Consider the following 18,822-nt stretch of genomic DNA (forward strand, 5'->3'; position numbering starts at 1 on the left):
ATGCTTCCTTCCCCCCTGGTAGATCTCCGGGCCTTGCTGGGTTTCAAAGTAGCTCTCGAGCCAAAAAAGTGTGAGCACCCCTGCCTTATGGTGACCTCAGGTAAAACGCATTAACTTGTTGAGCCAGGCTAGAATGTGCAAGTCCATTTCACTGAGGGCCCTGAAATTGGGTCTCCCTTCCCCACCCCCAGTAGTTGCATTTTGCAAAACTAAAGCTTCTGTTCACGGCAAATAACTCGGACAACCCGTTCACTGCAAATGAAGAATGGTCATAGGCACGAAACAAGACAAAGACCAAAAGCAAGACTGCATCAGCCCGCATGAAAATCAAAGTGTGAGTTAGAAGGCTTGCATGTGCAGCTGCCCCAACTCTCAGTAAATCCTTGGAAGTATACAAGGATCAGCAATGAGAAATGAGCAGCAATGAGATCACCATAACAAAAGCTTGTCCTCTGCTCCTTACTTGCAATGCGTAACTGCAGACATAATCTCAGTTCACAAGGGACAAAGATATTCCAGAATCTTCTGCCTAACTTAGGATTCTGTAGCATTTACAGGTCCTTTGGCAGATCAACTGACTAGGAAGAGTTTCCAGACAGCAGAATTTTAACATAGTACAGCAGGTTTCAAGGTATTGTAGCTCTCCATTTACGTGGGGGTTACGTTGCTGGAAAATGGCACACATTAAAAACGGGTAAATGAAAACTACCTTTCTCAATGGGAGTAGGCTGGGTTAGAGGGAAAAGTCTTTTAACACCCATGTTAACAAATAGTCACTTATTCTTGCCCAAGATGGTGGGGGAAGGGGGGAAAGGGAGGCTACTGACGTCAAGGGTGAGAAAGCAATGAAGGAAAACAAAGATGCTGGTAAGGAAACTAAGAGGCTGAGAGAACCAGGAGGAGACTGGGCAAGAGTGCAGAGATGCAGCAATTTGTAGCTTATAGCAGAGGTCTCCAAACCCTGGCCCAGGGACCAGATGCGGCCTGCGGTGAGCCTCTATCCAACCCACAGCTAGCCTCTGATTCCGAGAGCCTCTGGCCTAGTTGACCAAACACAACCAAAATTGTGCTTGTGGGATGGGGGAATTGGGTCCATATGAGTGTGTGCTTTATTTCTTGGGCTGTGTTGGTGCTTGGAGAAATCCTGAGCATCAGAGCCCATTCATTCATTCATCTAAGTTCCATTTCGAACGTATTTATTTAAATTTTATATTTAATATTTTTGTTGGACCTCGACACTGTGCCAGGTATTTGATGCAGCCCTTTGGCTGAAAAGTTTAGAGACTCCTGGCTTACAGTTGGGTATGCAAGAAGAGGGATTTCTGGTATTCTGTCATCTTCCTTACTCCTCAAAAATGAAGATCTACAGCTTCCAGGCATCCAGAAAATCTTGCCTTCCGCTTTTTTTAATGTGGTGCTCTAAACCTCTGTAGCGTAAGATGCCTTGGGAAGCGCCACATACTGCTAACCAAGGACCACAGAGAGTGTGTGAGCAGCTGCAGCAGTTTTTTATAGAGGTGGGACTTGCTTAGCTTCCTTACTCATAAGCTATACAAAAGAGGGTAGAGGTGCTGTTGGAAGGCAACTTCTTTGGTTGAAGGCTTTGAAGGAGGCAGAAAGTTGCCAGCATCTAAGGCGTCACTCATTAGCAACTAATTTGCACCTAATTGACAATTGTTTCAAAAATGTGCAAATTAAGAGATAGTATATCAAAAGCTACCAGAACAAAGACTGCTTTAGGCTTAAACAGTTATATGTCACTGCTTGGCACAGGTTCAGCACAAGAGATAAATTTCCATCATATGCTATGGTCCACATGCAGCACTCCCTCCCCCACCTTGAAAAAAAAAATGTTCCAGTTCAGTGGCTCCCAAAGTTTTGAGCACAGTAACCCACCTCATGCTCCGCAGTGGGTCATGATGCAATGCTCAAATCTCCCCCCAAAGCCTTACCTGGAGTCTCTGGAGGCTACTTTCAGATCATGCCAATGAACAGCAGGCCTCCATTGGCCTCTGCAGGGCTCAAAATGCCTCCTGGATGTCTCAGAAGTAGGTACCAGTTTGGTCTGGGAGGCATCCCAAGGCTCAAAAAGATGCAGAAGGTCAGCACAACCTGGAAGCAGCATCTGGGATCTGTAGGTAAGGCCTTTTGGGGCAGATCTGAGCATCACATAGCAACCCACCGCACACTGGGTTCGCAATCCAAAGTTTGGGAAATGCTGTTCTAGTCTACTTAACCTGGGGGAGACGCAGACAGGGTTCACAGATCAAGCAGATTCGGCTGCCTATGCCACAACTGCTAAAGGATGGCCACCCACATTTGCTGAAAATCAGAAGACTCTGAAGTTCAACAGAAAGGTTGTTGCTGAGGGCCAACATTTTTACCATCAACCAGTCCATCTGTAGCCCCTTCCCAGAAAGAGTCTGGAACCTGGAATGATCACCATCTGTCAGGGCCATAAGTCCATGCCATACACATCACCGTGTGCTCAAATATATTGTAGCTCAGTGCAGTTTAACTGCATCCTACTGTCTGAAAAGCAAAGCATAAGTTTCAGGGTCAAATAAAAAACAACCCTGAAATCTGCCAAACTGTCTGCAGATTATGGGTGCTCTGATATGACACTGCAGGAACAGCAACAGAACTATTGTGCACCCCGAAGGGTCTAGGGGAGCAAAGGATAGATAGTAGGTTTTGTTTCCTGGATAAGCAATGCTCAAAAGCACACCCAGGTAGAGAGTCAAGCATCTTTAATGGTCGGTAAAGAGATGCAGGGGTCAGATACCCAACCGCAATATTCTTCAAAAATATTGGTCTGTCCCCACCAGCCTCCCTACCACTCCAATTTTGGAAAACACTGACTTAGTTCAGTTGTATTAGCCCTCAAACTAAAACCTGGGAAAGAAACTCAAATTCTAACCAAGCAGCAATGCAAAAAATACTTTCACTCAGTAAGAGAATAGGGCGTTTTGCTTCTCTCCCTTATGGCAGTGGAAGAGCACGGACATCAATTATAGTTGTTTTTCTTGTCTCCTGGTTTAAGGGAACAAAAGGCAGTGATGGGAAGGGAACACAGACAACCAACTCTTCAAGCAAGGTTGGCTTTAAATAACCTCAAATGGAATACAGTGTTTTCCTAGCAAAGAGAGGGCAACTTTAGAAGATGATGTCGAATGGAACTTGTCTAGTTACACTGCAATAAATTTAGCACACAGACAAAAGCTTAAGGGAAGCGACAAGGTAATTAACCTTGACCAATTTTATAACATTCCTTCAACAAGCCACCAAGAGAATACCAAATAAAAGCTGGCAGCTGTATATTTGGACAAGGGACAAGCACATTACCAAGCCAAGTTGGCACACTAATTTCTACAATTAAATTTTGGCGTAATACTCATCTTTAGGAGCCAGAATTTCAAGAGAAATTCTGGAATTCAAGAGAAAATTTTGGCTAAAATGTTGCACTGCCTTGCACTGAAGTTGCACTGAAACTGAAAAATAAGTTTCAGATACATGCAAATAGCGTATATAAGTACCAGGAAAAATGTTTCCTCTATCCAGTTACTATGACACAGTTAACAGTGAATAAAGCAAGGCTGTAAACGTAGTTCAATGCAGAGCTAAAAATAACTAGACACCACTATCACCAAATTTCTAGACACCTTGACAACTTAGATGCTGGAATTTTTCCAGGACCAGGCTAAAAAATCTGCAACAAGGAAGCTATTTAGAGCATCCAAGTTCATTGTTTTTCAGCTGTCGTGATTCCTACATCCAAGTATTTTTGAAGGCTGAAACCAACTCCATATTGGAGAATGACAAGACAAACCTTATAATGGTGTGCAATGGTAGGATGTGAGCCTTGCCAGGACTAATATTTCAAATTCTTAGGTGCCAAATGTCGTGGTATTTGGGATTTTTCCAGCCTCTATTTGAGGATAACAATAGAACAAAAAGAATGGTGAGTAAAGGGTACCCCTTTGCTCCCTGCCAGCAAGCTGTTACATTTTGCTGACAGGTAAAACACAGCAAGTGCTCACAGATGAGCAGAAAGCAGGGCTCACAGGAAGGCTGTTAAGAGCTAGACCAACATGATGTTCTAGTTGTGCAATGCAGCACGGACAGGCCTCAGATAAAGGTCTTAAAAGTCTCAGCCTCTAAATCTATTGGGGGGGGGGGAGAAAGGAGAGAGAAAAAGAAGGGAGAAAAACGTGGAATATAGGACCCCATTCACCAACTACAGTGTGGCACCGCTATAAAAATGATATGAAATTGATTTTTAAAAGGCTTTTAAAGAATTGATAATAAACAATTCTAGAAGTCTGAATAATTTTCACAGGTCTGGAGTACCCATGATCTCCATCAAACATATTTCAGGACTATGCACAGTTTTGCATTTGAACAGTTGCAGACCCCCCTAAGAAAGACTGCATTGTTCAAAAGGCTAGTAGTCAAAATTAGCCTTCTAGACAAGCAATTTTCAACCTTTTTTCATCTCATGGCACACTGACAAGGTGCTCAAATTGTCAAGGAACACCATCGGTTTTTTGACAACTGACAAGGGACCCCACACTGCTAGTGGGTGGCTCACATCCCTCAATGGCCCTACTAATAAATGACCCCTCCAAAACTCCATGGTACATCTGCAAACCAATGTGCCACAGTACATTGGTTAAAAATCTTTATCCACAAAATCTCCTCACAACAGGTTGGAGGTTACCTCTTATGTTAAAAAGCAAATTGAGTGAAAATGCTTATTGATACTAACAAAGTTCTAATACAAGTTATTCTACACCAGGCGCAGACAACCCACAGTACATGTGCCATTCATGGCAAGCAGTTAGGGCACAGTTCGGTCTAGTCATGGTTGGGAAGCCCACATATTGTGCTCGAGAGCTCTGGCCAAAGGGCAGTTGGCTACCAACCTGCCAAGAAGTTGCAATCCCAGGTGGGTTTAAGGAGCAGCCTCCAAAGCCCTCTTTTTCAGGTTCAAATGCCCCCTCCACGGTTAGTGACTCCTACCCACTTGGAAGACACTGGAGACTGCTTCAGTGGCAACTGGAGGAACCAAAGGACTGGAGGCGCTCAGTCTATGCCTAGAGCAGATGCCTGCTACCTCATGATCACTGAGAGCCTCCAAGAGGATCAGGAAGGACTGAACTGCCAGTGGGGCTGTGGAAGACAGACAGAGGAAGAAAGTAGCAGAGAAGGCAGAAGGTATGGATCAGGGGTCACCAGAGCTGCGCCTGAGGGGCTAGTACCTGCATAGCATCCCCCTCCTGGAAAAGCTGCTGTTCTGCAAGACTAGTGGAGGCATGCATCTACTTGGATGCCCACTGTTCCCTAGGAAGACTTTACCTGCCGCTTGTGAGCTAACTTAAACAGAGCTGGACTGATGGTGGAAGAGATCCCCATCTACGCCCACCACATGCAAATCCTCTTTTCTCTCCTGCTCCTTGTAGTGCCTGGAAAACAGGCTTGCTTTCTTCTTGCAGGGTTAGTTTGCTCACCATGAAATATTTGGAGAGAAACAAGACACACATACAAGCATATACAGAAAGGCATCTTAGAGACAAAGGATCATTACAGCTAGCTTCCTGAAGAATTAGGGAGCAAAGCTTCCAAACAGTAACACAGTCTAAGGTGGGCATTAATGCTTTTTCTGTGAGGTGGCAACTAATGGGTAAAATGCCTGAGTGGTGGGGGGAGTGGTCCTGAACAGGTCACCTCAACAGAGAAGCCCTCTTCCCACTCTCCCAACCATGAAGACCACACAAACCAATGAGGTGTTAGCAAACTGAACATCCATGTTGAGACAGCATACTTTACGTCTAAGTCTGGGATGGCCAACGCTTGGCACTTTCAAGATTATCTACATAAAAGTGGCATGTGGTGTGTGGCAGCCCGGTCACCCATCCTAAACAGAAGCACTTGTAGGGTTGCCCAGAAACAAAGGTCTCCCATTTTTGTGTAGAATACTTTGTATTCTACATTAAAATGGCTCTACTTCACCTCTCCATCTTGCAATATATCAACTGCTTCTTTGCATAGTAACTACACATTAGCTCCAGAAGCAGTCTAGCTTTCTACAATTAGTACCATAATATTTAACATTTCTCTACTTATTCCTTTTGACCTAGTTTAGTTTGATGTGCCACAGGGGAAAGAGGCCACTACCTGCTCTTAATGTAGTCTACGTGAAGATGTAAATGCAAAGCCTCTCTGTCCTCCATCTGTTCCTTTAAAAAGTCTGCAGAGAAAAACAGTACTGGTTTGACATTTCAGTCCCCTGTTACCACAATTGCTAACATCTTCCCTTGACTTCTTTATGGAGTTATCTTTTTAGCCATAAGGGACACTTTTCTATTTAACTGAGGTACTTCATCTTATCAAGAACATTACAGAATAATTCACCTGGCTTCAATACCCAGGGCAGGTACTGTCAAACCGAATCAGATCATAGGCCGGTTTTCCACTACTGACAGTGACCAATTACACATGCTAAGAAGGAAACAGTGTATTCAGAAGAATTTCTATCCCTCTGCAGAAACACACTATATGCTAAAAAAAAAAATCTATTGCAGGTTTGGACCTCAAAGTCAATAGGTCAAATTCTAGTTTGAGCATGAGCAAGTCAATTTATTTTTCTGTACTTACTTGTAAACAGAACAAGGACTATTCAGAGTGCATTCTGAATCCTATCATAACCATGAAACTCGGGATGGGAGTTGAACACTCTGCTTCCCTACCACAGCCCCAAATCTGGATGCCGTCATTTGGATGCTAGTTGCTCTGGGGGGGGGGGAGTTTCCAGTGGCATCAGTGAGAGCGTTTCCCTCTGAAGTTGGGAGGGGAGACCTGGATGAGGGCCGTGGCGGGAGCAGATCTCTCTCCTCCACATACAGACCCAAACAGTTGCTAGAAATTGAACAGAAGCAAGCTAGCCCTATTAATGTGATTAGAGTATTCCTAGTTTGATCCTTAGCTGAATTCACAGATGCTGAGCAGCATGGGTTCAGTGGAAGAGTTGTAGGGCATTTGGTTTTAGCCACAATTCAAGATGTTTGTTTTGACTACTATGGTAGGAGACACAAACTGGAGATTGTTTGTGAGCCACTCTCCACATTAATGAACGAATTAATGAACATTAATGAATGTTTTTTTTTTCCTTGTGCCCTTGCTAGTTGGTAGTAATGTATTCCCTGTGGTAAGGGCACAAGGAAAAGAAATTCATTAATGAATTACTGTCATTTAATAGTAGAATTTCCTTTCATCAGAGTTTGTCAAAGTTTAAGCATCTTTTTGCACTGATGAACTTCAATTCTTCAAATGTCTGAATCTGAAATCAGCATGCGTTCATTTTGGATGCGGAGCTTAACATTCAAAATTCATTAACTGTGAATGTTTAGAAATGAGCACAATTAATATAATAGGAAAATATTTTCTTACAGATTTGCTCTGAACTACGGCCCATGTGCATCTGTAAACATTTAGTTATCAGTTACTTCAAAACGTACTGTAAAAATAGTTTGCTTTCTGCCACAAATCAGCTGTCATCATTAGTGTGCATGCTTACCAAGACTCACCACAAAGGACAAGGCTAAGGTTTCTATTAAGAGCAATTCCAAATGATGAGTTCTCTAATGAGTTCTCTGCCACAACCAATGCACAGTTCCTCACTGGTTGTGAAAGATCCAGACACTTTTTGTCCAAGGCAGGTCTTGCATTACCCAATATACAAACCAAAGTGTTTTAGCAAAGGGAAAATGCAATAAGCACAATGCATTTCTTTCATCAAACACTGTAGCTATTACAGCTGGTCATGCTGTGTAAAACACAGAAGTATATGGGACCCAAGACCCTGTCTGTGTTATGAGCAGCACAATTCCCCTCCTCTCCTACCACAGCCACGCATTTATGTAATGATTTGTGTTATTTTTATCTCTAGAAGCTTGGTGTACCCCAATCTCCACATTCAAAAGTACAATTTCATGGGTGCTTTAGTTTTAAAAATAATTGCTGCTAACTCGGCAAAGCAGTACTTTTTAAAATTGTGGATCTTCTATTTAAGCAGGGGGAGAGCACTTACTCCTATTCACCTTAGTACAAGGTCTAATCTAGCAGCAGTTCGTTGGTGTTTTCTGCTTCTTTTTGGACTGTGAGCCCTTTCGGGTAAGGGCAATTTATTTATCAGTGCTCTGTAAACCACTTTGTGAGCCTCTTATTGTGCTGAAAAGTGGTATACAAATATTTGTAGTAATAACACAAAGGTGATCCTTTGAAGGGTAAGCAGTCTTTCTTGAAAGTGCTGGAACACGCATTTTTGCCGATAACAGAATAGAGTGATGAATGCAAATGTCTCTACTGCCTGTAAGAAATATATTACAAAGGTCATACTTCTGGTACTTGCTTTGGACTAGCATCAGCAGTGCACCAAGGAGGAGATTAGAATGCGTATACTGGATCTATAGACTGGACCTTAGCAAGGCAACATCTCAGCTGGAAGATTTTACATCTGTCAATATTTTTTTTAAGTCTAACTAATATATATAGAAAGTGAAAGAACACATGTATCATTCATTTATTTTTTATTTGAGTATGAGCTAAAAAGTGATTCATTTTCTGTTTTTCAGATATGAGATCAGAAGGTAGAAAAGATTCCTGATGGCTCAAGAATGACTGCCCCAACGTGAAGCTTTGGGTTTTTAAAATACATGTGCATGCACATACACACAGAGTGAGAAAAAACACAAGAGGTGCTATCAGTTTAAGATAGCGGAAGTTTCAGCAATAGAGCCCTAAGCCTACTGATACTTCAACTGGAGCTTAACTCATATCTGCTATAAATAGCTGCTCCCAGGATACTAATCAGGTAAAGTGACTTAGAGATTGAACATCACAGCAATACACTGGTATCAAAAGATTAACCTATCTTCGAAACCAAGCCACAAGGTGAATGTGAGAAAAGTACAGGAGAGCCCCTGGATCTGCAGATTCAATTATCCACGGATTTGCCCCCCCCCACCCATTAACATAGTTTAGAACCTTAAGGGGGCAAAAATGATCTTCCCTATGCAGGTTGCTATAAGCGTTCAAGCCTATAGCAATGTTAAGATAGGCTGCCAGCAGTATCACTCATTTTGACCACATCCACAACGACAGCATCCAGCAGCGGTACAGTGTTGCTCCAATCGCTAACAGGTTGAGAGAAGCCCGACTTCGATGGTACGGCCGTGTTCCGTGCGCCGACAGCGATGCGATGGCGCAGAAGGGCCTTCAGTTGGCGGTTAATGGCAAATGACTGAAGGGCCAACTGTAGCAACGCTGACTTGGCATGCTCATGGTGACATGAAAATCACCCATTTACACCCGGACCAAGTCTGCAACCGAGAGAAATGGTGACTCCGATCCAAAATAGCGGACCACACCACCACGTGGGACAAATGCTGAAGAAAAAGAAGGTAGGCTGCCAAGCAGCTCAAATACTTGAAAAGACTATCAAGTTAATAGGAAGCAGTTAACTTCCAGCTTCCTGTTAACCTTGATCAAGTCTTTTCAAGCATTCGAGCTGCCAGCAGCCTGCCTTAACACTGCTATAAGCTTGAATGCTTATAGCAAGCAGTAAAAGGAAGATCATTTTCACCCCAGTAAGGTTCTAAAAGTTCTACTTTAATAGGGACTGGGTAAGGAGACAGGGTTTACAAATATCCACAGTTTCTGTATTCGTAGGGGGCCCCTGAAACTGAACCCAGACAGATAAAAGGGCCTACCTATACTTCTGTTTAAGAGGCATACCTTCAAAATGTAAACTGCTTCTTGATACCTCACAATTTAATATTTCCTCATTATCCTTCTTATCCAATCAAAAAACCCTGACTTTTGACTATGCAAAAAAAAAATCTAAAATTGGGTTACCTTTCTTGAAGATACACAATAGCCCAAATTCCCAAACTGCTTACATGAAGAAGTAATTGCTTTTTTCCCTTCCACAGTAAGAAACAAGGAAGCTTGCCCCTTCTCTTCAGGTTCCAAAATAGTCATAAGGGAAGTAAACAAGTATTAATTGGGCAAAAAGGTCAACAACTGAACTTTGCCTTTATTTGGCAATAAAGGTGTGATTCAATCAGTTACTCCCAAGCCCTCCCCCCCAACTATCAGCTCAGAATTGCAAAATCTACCATCAGAACAACCGACCTACACATATTCATTTTCCATTACCATTCTCAACTCTCTCTCTCATGGCAATGCAAGAGCCACCTTTACCAGATCATATGAAACATTTCATCTATTCCAACAGTCTCCAACAGGGACCAATGACTGAGTACCCCGTTCACCTCATGTCCCAAGGCCTCTTCCATGAATCTATCCACCAGCCTCCTATGAATCCAACTTCCCTTTTGCATAAGCACACCAGCTCTTCACCAGCTTTTGGGAACTAGGCCAAGCACATATGCACCAAAATACTATACCCTAACACCTTGCCAACTATACACAACAGATGAATACTGACCCTGGATTGTTCCACTACAGGCTACTACAAGATGCAAACTGCATGACTGAGTGCATTCTCTAATACATGCAGGGAGTTAACTGGGTAATGTTAGGGAAAAGAGGTAGAACGTACCATTATCAGACATCAAGCTTTCTACGGGTAGTGGTCTCTCCTTTCAGGTAGTGATCTCTCCTCTCCTGGCTGCATTTACACATGACACTCACCAACTCCATATACCGTCTTCAGTTAGGAACAGTTTTACTGCTTCATCTACTGCAGCATTTCTCTGTTCCCTGTCATACCACTTTGCATGGTTCACCTACTGGAAGTACCACCAGAAGTAACTAGCAATGACATTACTACCAGTTACTTCTGGATTGGGAGACCAGATGCAATTCAACAAACACCAGTAAGAGGCTCAGGGCAGATGGGGGGACTTTTTCAAGCTCTGTCTGCTGAGCCTCCTACCACTGTTTATTGTGTTGTGTTGCTGGTCTCACTGCCAGGCAGTGGAAGTCTGGGAGACTGATGTGTTCCACCCTGAGTACCAGTGGTTGAAAAATGCTGATCTATGCTGATAAGGCCAGAGTAAAGCTCTTCCTCTTCAGGGATGAATTCACCTACCAGACTGGTTCCCCCCAGGGCAATGTTTCTCAACCAGTGATATGGTAACACCAGCGGTGTGTTGTGGTACTTGCAAGATGCCTGGAAACCTGCCAAGTGTGGCAGAGAGATAAGACAGTGAGACCAGGAACACAACAGTGGTAGGAGGCTCAGCTCAGTGGGCAGAACTCCAAAGTCTGCTTTTCCATGTTTGAAAAAGCCCTTCTGTCCACCCTGAGCCTCTTATTGGTGTTTGTTGCCCCTTTTTGGTGTTTGTAGGCCCACCCCAACCCAGCAGTGGCAGGTGACAATGTCATTGCCAGTTACCTCCGGTGGTACTTCAAATAGGTGGACCATGTGAGGTGGTAGAGCAAACCTTTAGAAAAGCTAGTCTATGTTGCTAAGATCAGAGTCAAGATCTTCCTCTTCAGCAATGAATTCACCAACCAGACTGGCATGTGTTCCCCCCCCCCTTTTTGACATATCTTTATCAAAAAGTACAATGCCCTTTTTGACATCTTTGCTATCACCTTCACCAGGAACTTTACTTTTATTTAGCAATAAAGGTGTGATTCAATCTGTTACTCCCAAGAAGGTCGCCCTCCCCACAACAATCAGCTCAGAACTGCAAACACACAATCCAATTCTACCATCAGAAAAACCTTCTCAGCTGCACCTTCTCAAACCCCCTTCCAACTTTTGCTCTCCCTGTACCACTTTGTTGAGAAACACTGGTTGATGTTAATAAGGCCAGAGTCAAGCTCTTCCTCTTCAACAACAGTATTTATATACAACAACAGTATTTATATACCGCTTTTCAACAAAAAGTTCACAAAGTAGTTTACAGAGAAAATCAAATATCTAATGGCTCCCTGTCCCAAAAGGGCTCACAATCTAAAAAGATGCAAAAGAATACCAGCAGACAGTCACTAGAACAGACACTGCTGGGGTGAGGTGGGCCAGTTACTCTCCCCCTGCTAAATAACAGAGGAGCACCCACTTGAAAAAGTGCCTCTTAACCAGAGGCATCCTCTTCAGGGATGAATTCACCAACCAGACTGGTGTGCGTTTCCCCACCCCAGTGTGAAGGTATAATGCCCCTTTTAAAGTATCTTCCCTTCAAACCTTCAGCCCCACCTTCTCAACTCCCCCCCCCCACTTTTGCTTTCTCAAGGTGAGAGCCACTCTACCAGCACCCCATCACCAAGGTCATATGTATCACCACTAGTTGCCTGCCCATGACTTCCCCCCTAGAGCAATGTTTCTCAACCAATGTTATGGGTACTACCAATGCTGTCTTAAGATACTTGCAGGACCCCTGGACACCTGCCAGGTGTGGCAGAGAGACCAGGCATGCAATACAACAAACAGCAGTAGACGACTCAGCTCAGTGGGCTTTTCATGCGCTCGAGAAAGCCCTCCTGTCCAACCTGAGCCTCTTATTTTTGTCTGTCACATTGTATCTGGCCTTCCAACAAGTAATGGGCAATTACGCCATCACCAGTTGCTTCCGGCAGTAATTCGAATAGGTGGAATGTGTGAGGTGGCATGGCGGAGGACAAACCCGGACAAACGCTGGTCTACATTGATAAGGCCAGAGTCAAGCTCTTCCTCTTCAGGGATGAATTCACCAAATGAGACTGGTGTATCATAAGAATATTAAAAGATCAGGCCAAAGGCCCACCTAGTCCAGCTTTCTGTATCTCACAGTGGCCCACCAGATGATTCAGGGAGCACAAAAGACACCAAGAGATCTGCATCCTGGTGCCCTCCCTTGCATCTGGCATTCTGAGGTAGGCTACATCTAAAGTCACAGGAGATTGCACATACCCATCACGGCTTGTAACCGGTGATTGACTTTTCCTCCAGAAATTAGTCCAACTCCCTTTTAAAGGCATCTAGGCTAGGTGCCATCACCACATTCTGTGGCAAAGAGTTTCACAGACAAATAACACACTGGGTAAAGAAATGTTTCCTTCTGTCTGCCCTAACTCTGACATTCGATTTGAGTGGCTGTCCCCTGCTTCTGATGTTGTGTGAGAGGGAAAAGAGCATCTTTCTATCCTGTGGCAAGGAGTTCCACAGACCAATGACATGCTGGGTCACAAAGTATCGCCTTTTCTCCATCCTCACTCTCCCAACACCCGACTTGAGTGGCTGTCCCCTGGTTCTGGCACCAAGTGGGAGGGACTGGGGGGCTGGAGTGTCCCTGGGAATGGGGAATCAAAGTGCTCCCCCTCAAGGTGTGATGCCCTTGTGGACATATATTGCCCATCACACCTTCAGCCCCCCTTTGGTTCTCCTCAGGTGTGGGCCACTCCACCAGCACCCCCCACCACTGAGGTCATGGTAATGGGGGTCCTCCAGGCCTCCTCCCTCCCTCCCTCCAGACCCCTTCCCCTCAAGCTTCCTCCCCCCAGGCCTCCTCTTCGTGGCCCGCCGCAGGGGTCACTCCAGCCCCTCCCACTCGGAGCCCCAGGGAAGGGAGAGGCCCCGCCCCCCAGGGCCACCAAAGGGCGCAGGAGGCGCCTGGCTGTGGCTCCTGCCCACTAGGCCCTGCCTCAGGCCAAGGCTGGCCGCCCCATTCTCGAAGCCCTTTTACGCCTCCCCGACGGCGTAGCCTCAATGGGGGGACCAGGCCCTGCGCAACCCTACTAGTGACCCCTGCGGCCGTCGCCCGGGCGACCCCTCCACCAATCAAAACGCCGCCTACGCCTTACCTCCCCTGTAGGCCCACCCGCCCCTCGAGGCCTTCGGGGCTCCCAAGTCGGGCTCCACCACCTCTGTCTTCTTCGGAGCCGCTACTAGAAGCGCCCTCCTCTCGCCCCACCGTCGTTACCACACACACACACACGCCCAGGCGTTGTCCGGAACTAGCCGGCGACCGCGGCGACCCATGGGACCTGTAGTCCTGTCCGGGAAGCAAAGAACTACAACTCCCGACAAGCATTGCGGGGAGGGGCAAGCGATAGAGGGAGAGGAGGAGGCACTCGAAGGGGCGGAGGGAGCGGGTTGGAGCGTAGACCAATCATCGACGAGGAGGCGTGGCGTTGCCCAAATTAGGGAAAGAAGGGGCGAGGCGGGGCGAAACTATTCCGGGCGCTGCAAGACGGCAGAGAAACAGTCCCCGGGGCGGTGATCGCGCTTGCTGCTTGTCTTCTGCGGCTCGGGCAATAGGAGCGGCGGTTCCCTTGTGAGGCTGAGCGGGGGGAGCAGCAGCAGCAGCAGCACCTGCATCCTCAGCATCCCTCATCCCAGGGCTTGGAGGGCAGGTAAGCAGCACCAGCACCAGCACCAGCCCTCTCTTGTTCTGCAATAGCGCAGTAGCGGCAGCTGCTCCCTCCGGCTTGGGACCACTTGCGTGCGGTGCTTGGGGGCTGCGGGGTGGGACAGGCGCTTCGCCCCAGCCTGTGCGTACTTACCTGGGAGCATGTCCCATGGAAGTCGGTGAGACTTACTTCTGAGTAGACATGCCTAGGCGCGGGCTGCAGTTCTGTGCACGCTTTCCTGGGAGTAAATCTCATGGGACTTACTTCTGAGTAGACACGCCTAGGCTTGGACTGTTGGGCTGCGATCCTGTGCATGCTTTCCTGGGAGTAAATCTCATGGAGCACTGTAAGACTTCTGTGTAGACATGCCTGGGGTGGGCTGCGATGCTGTGCACGCTTTTCTGGGAGTAAATCTCATGGACCACAGTGGGACTTACTTCTGAGTAGAAATGCCTAGGCTTGGGCTGGCTGCGAGCTTGTGCACTTTTTCCTGGAAGTAAATCTCTTGGTGCACAGTGGAACCTACTTCTGAGTAGACATGGCTAGAGTTGGACTGCAAACCCGTGCACACTTTTCTGGGTATAAATCTCATGGGGCACAGTGGGACTTACTTTTGAATAGATATGCCTAGGATTGCATTCTTAATATTGTTTTTGTTTGCATCAAAAGTGGGATTGTTCATTCAGAACTGCATTTGTGGACCTCAGTTTATGGGGTGTCTTTTGTTTTGTTCTTTTCAAGGAGAGTCTTTAAAAAAGGAATTTTTTTTGTAGTAGATGCCAGATGTGGTTCAGCAAAATGATTTTCAGCCCCTTCTCAATGATCTGAAAATACTCTGTCCATTTCATCAGAAGCAATGCCAAGAATCCCTCTGAAACGCTTCACCCTTTGATATAATGACCATTTACTGTCTTCTCCCCTGTTGCTACATAGATACCTAGAAGGAAGGGTAGGTCAGTCGCAATCCCCCCTCCCCCTTTTCTAGATACAGTATTGCAAACTGGATAGCTTTTAAAAAAAAGAACTTCAATGAGTTTATTTTCTTCCTTGAGTGTTTAGTAGATATTTGACTTCAGTGGACTAGGGAAAAATATGCTGGTTTTACTTGAGGAAAAATCTAGGCTCACCTTATTGTCATTCTCTGTGATTCACATGTGCCATTAGCTGTAGACAGTGCTGCCGCTTATTGTAAGTGATGCTCAGAACTTAACAGTGTAAGCTCTTAAGAATAAGAAGTAGCATTTGTGTGTGTGTTTTTGTGTGTGTTAGAGAGAGATTTATTAATAATGTCTCTAAAATACATGGTTGTCCTAGAGCTGACATCATTCAGCACTATTTTGAACACTCGCAGTGTTAATTTAATCCATCACATCATTTTGAGTTCATTTTGTATACATCAGATTTCCTTGTTCTAATGAACAGCTGTAATAGCTTGAAAGTTTTATACTGAATGTCTGCCCTGTAAAATGATCACCAAGCCTTTAGGCTCTGTAAAATTTCTGTGTCTATCAGTGCAGGCTGAAATCCTTGTGAAGAAGTCAATGGGAATTTTGTCATTGGCCTTGGATGGGTCACTCTAGCTACCTTGGATATTTCCAGCTGCCTTAAAAGGATATTACATCTCAAACTTTATATTAAATAATTTTACCCAGAATAGAAATGGAGATGTTATAGTAATGAAAGAACAAAAGCATCCTCTTTCAGAAGACTTATGCATCTGGATTTACAAAGATGGTCTGATGCATTTACAAAGATGGACTGAGATGGTCATCCTCTGCACACTTATTTGAGAGGAAGTCTCATTTTCAGTGAAACTTGCCTTCCTTTAAACTTTTATCATTCAAGCATGCTTTGAATCAGGCTGCATGAGTTATTTAGATTTGTAACCCTGTCCTAGAAATAGTTACTTAGAGGCATGATCCATAGTGTTTAATGAGACGTATTCCAAGTAAGTGTACACAGAAGCCTTTTAGCACAATTCTGTATATGTTTACTCAAGAGTAAATCCCACTGTGTTCATGTGACTGTGTATAGGATTGCAGCCTCAGGCTGCAATGCTCTATGTACTTTCTTTGGAGTAAGTCCTAAAGTGCAGTGGGACATATATACTTTTAAGGAAACTTGCATAGGATTGCACTGAAATTGTTTTTTTCTATTCATCTTTGGGATTGATATATACTGTGCTTTCAGTTATATAATTGGTTTGATTCTAAATGTTAGTACCTAATATGTGTCACCTGCAAATATGAACTCCGTGTTTGATAAGGACTATATATGTTTCATACTTCACTTGTTTTTGGCAGAGCAAATGTTAGTGCAGAAAGCCAAATAAAATATCGAACCTCTTGTGTATATATATTGCATAAGATGACTACAAGATGATAAAATCCATCAACCACTGATGATAACAAAGGGCTGCTGTACAAACAGCATAGTTTTTACCTTATGAAGCTTTTGGCACTGCACTGTGAGCATGCGACTTCAGTTATAGGTGACAACACCGTATAGCGCAATCCTATGCATATTTATTCAGAAGTAAGTCTTGCTGTATTCAGTGGGGCTTACTTCCATGTATATAGCGTTCATAGGATTGCAGCCATAGTGAAGAACCATCCACTACTTTTCCAGCTTGACACAGGAAAAAACAGCAACAAGAATGCCATAAAATGCATTTTCCTATTGTGTGCTTTAAAGAATGTGTAGTGTAGTGATTCAGGCTTCACAATTCTTCTTTTCTTCCCGAATTCTGATCACTGATGGTGGATCTAAAATGGTGTGATGTGGTGGTGCTTAGATACTGTGTAGTAGTAAGTAAATTGCATTGGAATGCACAGGACTAGAGGCAGTGTAAAAAATTTTTAATGTCAGCCTTGCATTTGTAAGGCTGGTATAAAAAAAAAATCAAATTTGTTAAGTTGTAGGAGCTTTGAGATCTAGGTGTCCAGAAAAACCACATGCTAGGACTTTCTTAACCCTGACAATTTATTCCAGAATTGGATTGCTGCCAAACCAATACTGTGTGGTTATCTAGATGACCAGGGTCTGTCTATGGAGCTGCAAAAGAATAAAAGCTTAATTGGGATTTTGTTTTAATAGAAACATCTACAAAATAAAGAGGCCAATTCTAGGCAAGTTTACTTGGATATAAACCCTGTGAAATTCCAGTGAAATGCTTATTGTTGTAGAAAAAATACCTATGCGTTATCCATGAATTACTACTTACATTCTATTGGATTCCTTAGAGTTATTGATCTGTGAAGTTCACCATCCCTATCTTGAGCATTTCTGCTAGCATATTTGTTTGCAATGTCCAAATAGCATTGTTGCAATAAGAATATGACAGGAAGCTTGTGTGGGCGCCGTGAACCATATGGATGGTTCCAAGTTGAAAGATTTTAAGACTGTGCTATCATTTCTGTTTCTTGCTTGGACTGTATTCATGTTGCATCCTGACAGCTGGAGTGTGAATTGCCCACGTTCCAACAGTGTGGTGAGTTCCTCTTAACTTGGTTTAACCTCTGCTGTACTTTGTCCTCTTTACTTCAGTCCAGTAGCAGCCAATCCTGTGTGGAAGCAGGTTTCCATGCGCAAATGGAACTAAAGTCACCATACAAAAGACTGCTGAAGTCTTGACAACATTTCCCACACTTGGGGGCATAAACAATTTGTGTCATCCTTTCAAATACCAAAAACTTTTATTACATTTAAGGCCAAATCCTACCCAACTTTTCAACCCTGGTGTAGCCATACCAATGGGGTATGCGCTGCATCTTGTGGTGGGAGGCAGCCACGGAGGCCTCCTCCAAGTAAGGGAATTTTGTTCCCTTTCCTCGGGGCTGCATTGCAACTGTACCAGCACTGGAAATTTGAATAGGATTGGGTTCTTGAATGCTTTGGATCAGGATATGTAATTATCTTCTTATATCTAATTATGAGCTAGCTGATCTGCTGTGACCCAGCTATGATGCAGGGATTTGCCAGAGCCACTTCCTCGAGTCCCGAATTTCTGACTCCCTTGATTTGATTTGCAAACAAGTCATAATAGGGGGGGTGCTGTCGTAACTCGTCCAGAGGTGTTTTCAGAGTCACTTTGACTTGAGTCAAAGTTTTTTCAAAAAGTGAGTCAAACCATGAGGTAGCCACAGCTCTGCGGAAAACACAGAGATGCTGGTGGGGTGTGTATGTGTTGGGAGTTCTCAGTTAACAGTGTCCCAGTTGTTCCCATCCCATCTGCTGTCAGCAGTGTCTTGAAGTCTTTCACTTAAAACACCCTTCCCCCCCATGTCTTGCCTGCCCCACCTTCCTCTGGTTTCTCTCCCCAGCCTCAGGCAGCCCTCCTCCCCTCCCCCCCCAATCCTCCTCACACTGCTTTGAATGTGGCTTCTGGAGTGCCCATGACGTCTTTGTGGTTGAGGCAAAAAAAAAAAAAAAGCAAGCACAAGCAGTGGACTGGTGGAC

The 18,822-nt window shown here is 44.5% G+C and overlaps 2 protein-coding genes across 2 annotated transcripts in view; one reads left to right on the forward strand and one right to left on the reverse strand.

Moving 5' to 3' along the window:
* Nucleotides 1-14,003, reverse strand: part of PDCD10 (programmed cell death 10) — a 32,411-nt gene extending 18,408 nt beyond the window's left edge. The window contains exon 1 of the mRNA XM_066620031.1: nt 13,816-14,003. The gene's annotated coding sequence lies outside the window, so the exon portion shown is untranslated. The remainder of the gene's footprint in view (nt 1-13,815) is intronic.
* A 312-nt stretch (nt 14,004-14,315) lies between these two features.
* The window catches only part of SERPINI1 (serpin family I member 1), a 108,028-nt gene continuing 103,521 nt past the window's right edge, over nt 14,316-18,822 (forward strand). The window contains exon 1 of the mRNA XM_066622027.1: nt 14,316-14,367. The gene's annotated coding sequence lies outside the window, so the exon portion shown is untranslated. The remainder of the gene's footprint in view (nt 14,368-18,822) is intronic.

This window comes from Tiliqua scincoides, chromosome 3 (genome assembly GCF_035046505.1).
Source record: "Tiliqua scincoides isolate rTilSci1 chromosome 3, rTilSci1.hap2, whole genome shotgun sequence".
NCBI lineage: Eukaryota > Metazoa > Chordata > Lepidosauria > Squamata > Scincidae > Tiliqua > Tiliqua scincoides.